Here is a 5,141-nt window from a genome sequence, read left to right as displayed (position 1 = left end):
TCCAACTCAAAAAAAAAAAAAATTAATTTACATATAGAGACAGTGTCTCACTCTGTTTTCCAGGCTGAAGGGCAGTGGCATCATCACAGCTCATCATAGCCTTGACCTCCTGAGCTCAGGCGGTCCTTCCACCACAAGGAAGTAGCTGGGACTAGAGTAGCTGGGACTACAGGCATGTGCCACCACACCTGGTTAATTGAAAAAAAAAATTTTTGTAGGAACAGGGTCTTGCTATGTTGCCCAGGCTGGTCTCAAACTCCAGGCCTTAAGTTATCCTCCTGCCTTGGCCTCCCAAAATACTGAGATTACAGGCCTAAGCCACTGCACCCAGCCAAGAGAGGTTTATTTTTATTCCTCAAGTGGCAGAAATAATAGCACGCTTATACACGTGGGCAGAGCCTAGCAGAGAGGGGAGACTAATGACCCTGAAGGCAAAGGGGACAGTTGCTGGAAGGATCTTACTTGGCTGGAAGGAATGAGTTCTGTGCCCGGGCGGGGCAGTTTATCTCAGGGGACCGAGGAGGGGCAGGTGCTGGCTGCCATGGGTGAGTGTGTGGGTGGGTGGGCAGTGGGAGCATGCAGGGTCTGTGCCCACCAGCTGAGGCGGGAGGTGAATGAACTAGGGAAGGACATTCTGAGTCCCGGGCCCCCTCCAGAGACGGATCAGCGGCTTAGAGTGAGCCCAGGCAAGGAGGGGAAAGCCCTTCTCCCTTCTGTCCAGCCACTCCTGTGGGGCTGGGGAGGGCGGAGGGTTGAGAGGGAGCAGGGTTGAGAGGGAGCAGGGTGTGTGGGGGGGTGGTGAGGTGGACTTTGGGGGTGTCTCTGCTGGGTCAGAAGAGAGGTGAGGCCACTAGGGGCATGAGGGACGGTGGCAAGCGCAGTGAAAAGGTGGCTCCCGAGTCACTGGAGACGGGGTCCTGGGGGAGCTGGAAGGATGGGGTGCTGGACTCATGTGGGGTGACTGAAGTCATCCCTGGAGCTGCTGCCGGTGCTGGTAACAAAGTCTGGGTAGACCCCGGGAGGGAGTGGCTGAGGGCAAGTGTGGCCATGACCTTCAGGAGGAGAGGTCAAAGAATAGAGAGGGCGGGGCAGGAGGGCACTGAGGTCATTGGGAGTTAAGGAGGAGCCACAGTGACTGAGGCCCGAGTAGGTGGAACAGGGTGGTGATGCCGGCCGCAGGAAGGGTGCCAGGCTGCAGCAAAGGCCCGGGGTGGGGTTAGTGAGATCATGTGTGCACAGGCCTGCACTGGGGGAGACACAGTGGGTGCACAGTGAAGGGAAGCTGCCTTCATTAGTGGCATCTTGGTGACCAAAATGAGGTATGTTTTGTGGGTTGAGTCACAGCCCAGAACTCAGGAATGTGCAGGACAATGCCAGGCAGCACGGTGCAGGACATACGTGCCCCTGGTGCTAGAGGGCTTGGAGCCTGCAGGGCCTGCCCGCTGCCCTCTTTCTGCAGGATCCAGACACCCTCAGGCCTGTCCCTGTGTGTGCAGAAGACCCAGCCAGGCCTGTCTAGAGAGCAGGGGTGGACAGCTAGACAGGAACGGGAGCTCAGGCTGAGGCCCAGAGCAGAGGATGAGACCAGGGACACAGCCTGGTTTCCTCCTGGGGTCAAGCGTGGCAGCTGTGGTGTCTTGGCACTTCCCCAGCCCCACACCTGAGTCAGCAGCAGGGACATGGCAGTGGGGAGTGGGACGGTTGGGGCATTGGGTGAACATGAGGGCGTCCATGGGGGCCCCTGCACTGCAGGGCTGGGAGCCTCGTGCTGGGGGCTCAGAGCAGCTGGGGACGCACAAGGAGGGCCAGGCCTCTATCGAGTTCCAGTCAGGGTGGGGGCACTGAGGCTGGGCTCTGCTGCCTTTGATGCCACCGTGTGCCCACTGTGTGGGTCAGAGGCTCTCTTGCCCGGTAGCCATGGGAGCTCTGGCCAGCGTCTGGCTTCTCTGGCCCTTGGCTCCTGTCTGTTAACAGGCGTCACATGCTCGCCTTTCAGCAGGGGAGGTGGGAGACATGCGTGGGATGAGTGTGGTGATGTCGGCACGTGGGATGGAAGGTCTCATGTTTCAATGAATCGTGGATCTCATCTCAACCTAGAACTCTTTGCCCTGTTTAGAAAAGCTTTGGTAGGAGATGCCATGATTGTGTTGAGAGTCCTTCCCTGACCACTCAGGCACACATGCTGAGGAGCCGTTCATGGCCAGGGGCGATGGCTCACGCCTATAATCATAGGACTTCAGGAGACTGAGGTGGGAGTATCACTTGAGGCCAGGAGTTTGCGTTTCAAGACCAGCCTGGGCAACATAGCATGACCCCATCTCTAAAGAAAGAAAGAAAAACTGTCAGTTCATTCGATCATTCCTTGGGCCTTTGTGGCTTGTCTGCTATGTGCTGGGCAGGGGTGAGGGAGAATTTCCAGTGGTGTTTGCTCAGAGGAAGAAAAGAATGTGACCCCCAGTCAGTTCTTCCTTGCGCTTTTTTTTTTGGGTTAGAGTCTCTGTCACCCAGGCTGGAGTGTAGTGGCACATTCACGGCCACCCCAGCATTGACCTGAGACAATCCTTCCGCCTCAGCCTTCCAAGTAGCCAGAACTACAGGCGTGCACTACCAAGCCCAGCTAATTTTTTGATTTATTGTAGAGATGAGGCCTCACCAAGTTGCCCAGGCTGTTCTCAAACCCATGGGCTCAGGCGATCCCCTCACCTGGGTCCCCAAAGTACAGGGATTACTGGCTTTAGCCTTGGCACCCGGCCCTTCCTTGCATTTTCTTTGTGTTTTTGGATCAACCCCAGCTGCTTTCCTGGGGAGACAGCTGTCCCCAGAGACCTGGCCAGGCAGTGCCGACCAGTGGGATTGTCTTTCTGGAGACTGAGGCCAGGGCACCTGATGCACCCAAGTGGGCGGGCCCTCGCACACAGCGGGTGCTTGGTGACAGGTGCTCAGGGGCCACCACCTGGAACCTCCTGGAAGCCCTTCCTTGGCTGGCATCCAGCTCTTCCTCCCTCACGCCGGCATCCTGCAGATCTGGTCAGGTCAGTGGGCTGATGGCCTCTGTGTAACAGCCAGTGTCACAGTGTCACCTCATTTGGGGCCAGGGAGTCTTCGCCATGACCATGTCTCATTATTGCCTGTCACAGGGCACGTCCTGTGGCCTCAGGCCTTGGCTTTCTCACATGTGACTCCGGCCAGTCTCAGATCCAGAAACAGGGACAGTGCCTCCGTCTCGCACCCCCAGGGCGGCACCCTATCCCATGTCCACAGGCTCTAACTGGAGATGGGGCAGAAGGTGCCCTGCAGGGCCAGGCTGGGAATCCCCGCAGACTGAGGGGTGTACTCCAGGGGAGAAGGTAACGGGGAGGAGCCTCCACTTCCCATCGGTGTAAATCCCACAATCAGGAAAATTGCTCAATTGCTAAAAAACGCTGGTGGGAAAGTCCATTTATTTTTCATTTCTCTTGTGCACTTGCCACCCTCATGCATGAATCACTGTCACATGTAGATTAAATTTATACCCCTGTTATCTTTCATGCCTCTGGTGCGCTGGTGTCAGCCGAACTTCCGGTGACTGAGAGCCCCGCCTGCTTCTTCGTGGCGAGAGCACAGGGCCCTCTCCTTGGAGAGGCCACTGGTGGATCTTCACTCTGTCCTGGGGGTCTCCCCTCAGCCCTCCTCTCCTGGGATCTCTAATTAGGACACTCCCTCCAGATGTAGGTGATTGCTTGGAGGGTTCGCAGTGCACATGATGAAGCCTTTGTTTCGTTTAATACCTGTTTTGTGGATTGGCTGGGGGTGGATCTTGAAAGTACAGGCCTTTTGAGAACACTCAAGTAACACACATACAGGTTTCCTTTTTTGTTACACACACAACACACACGTGTGTACATGCACACAGGATAGAGCTGGGCCTGGCCACCGTCCTCTAATGCGGGTGGTGTGGTTTCACATAGTCTTGGAGAAACCAGTTTCTCACCATGTTCCGGAAAGCACAGAACCATCCAGAGCTGACTGTGTGCTCCATTCTCCACCCTCAGATTTGGCCATCTCTGCTCCTCCTCAGAAGCATGGTTCTTCACTCACGGGTTTATTTATTCAACACATCAGAATTCTGCTTTTCTGAGCCCGGTTCTCTTTACAAACCCAATGAAAGCCCAGGCCCCCTGCAGAGGATTTGTAAAACCTCACCTGAACCTCAGGCTTGAGCTCCTGCTGGAAAGGAGTCTGGTCCTAGCCCAGCCCTCCCCAGAACGGAGGCATTCCAGGAATTCTGAAGTCTGGGGTCCTCAAGAGCCATGTCTCAGCCCCTCATATCCCAACATCCTCCTTGTACCAGTGACAGAAGAACACTCCCCTGGCTACACTTCTGGCTCTTTTGGGGTTACTCGGGTAGACTTAGAGGTCTCCCACTTCTCTCCGGGACACCATGTCCCTGGCGGGGGCTTCTGGAGCTGACCAGGCCTGGCCCCTCAGCAGGTATCATTACTGCATAAGCGACCCATCATTCTGCATTAATCTGGGATTCATCATGATAGCCGTGACCATAATTAATTTATTTGGTATTAATGTGGATGAAATATGTACTGTCCTTTCAGGGGAAATCAGGCTGCCTATAAGCATTAGTTAAAAGGACCATTAAAATCAAACCTTCCCCAGATCCATTAGGCGAAGTCTTTCATCCTGAGGAAGATGAAGTTCTGCTGTGTGAAATGTCAGGAATAATTAGGTTGATTGCTGTTTTAAACTCTGCCCCAGCTTCTCCAGCACCTCCCACCTCCCTCCTGAAGCGAGGGAGGCTCACCTGTGGCAAAGACCCCTCCCTTTCTGCCCATATCTGTGCTGGCCCCCCAGTTTCCTGCTTGCCTTCACACGCACTGGTGTGCCTCTGTTTATCTCTGACAGGAATGGGGAAAGGCGACTTAAATGACCCCCCAGCAGATACCTTCAATGTGTCTATTTCTCCTTCCTCCCCAGCCTTGGCACAGGGAGGCAGCGGTGGCTCCCTCCTGTCTTGGTGCTAGTCCAGAAAGGTGAGACAGGGAGAGAGCTGAAGCAGCATTTTTCAGAGATCTGCAGACTCCTTGCCCCAGAATGACACTGGGGCTTAAAAATGCAACTTCCTGGGCCCTCTGGGGGCCATCGCACCC

The 5,141-nt window shown here is 55.3% G+C and overlaps 1 protein-coding gene across 1 annotated transcript in view; it reads left to right on the top strand.

Annotated features, from left to right (window-relative positions):
* The window catches only part of LHX4 (LIM homeobox 4), a 28,921-nt gene that overhangs the window by 12,718 nt on the left and 11,062 nt on the right, over positions 1-5,141 (top strand). The gene's annotated exons all lie outside the window — the stretch shown is intronic.

This window comes from Carlito syrichta, unplaced genomic scaffold, assembly GCF_000164805.1.
Source record: "Carlito syrichta isolate Samal-C Ts95f unplaced genomic scaffold, Tarsius_syrichta-2.0.1 Scaffold308869, whole genome shotgun sequence".
Taxonomy (NCBI): domain Eukaryota; kingdom Metazoa; phylum Chordata; class Mammalia; order Primates; family Tarsiidae; genus Carlito; species Carlito syrichta.
This window is presented reverse-complemented; position numbering and strand designations above follow the sequence as displayed.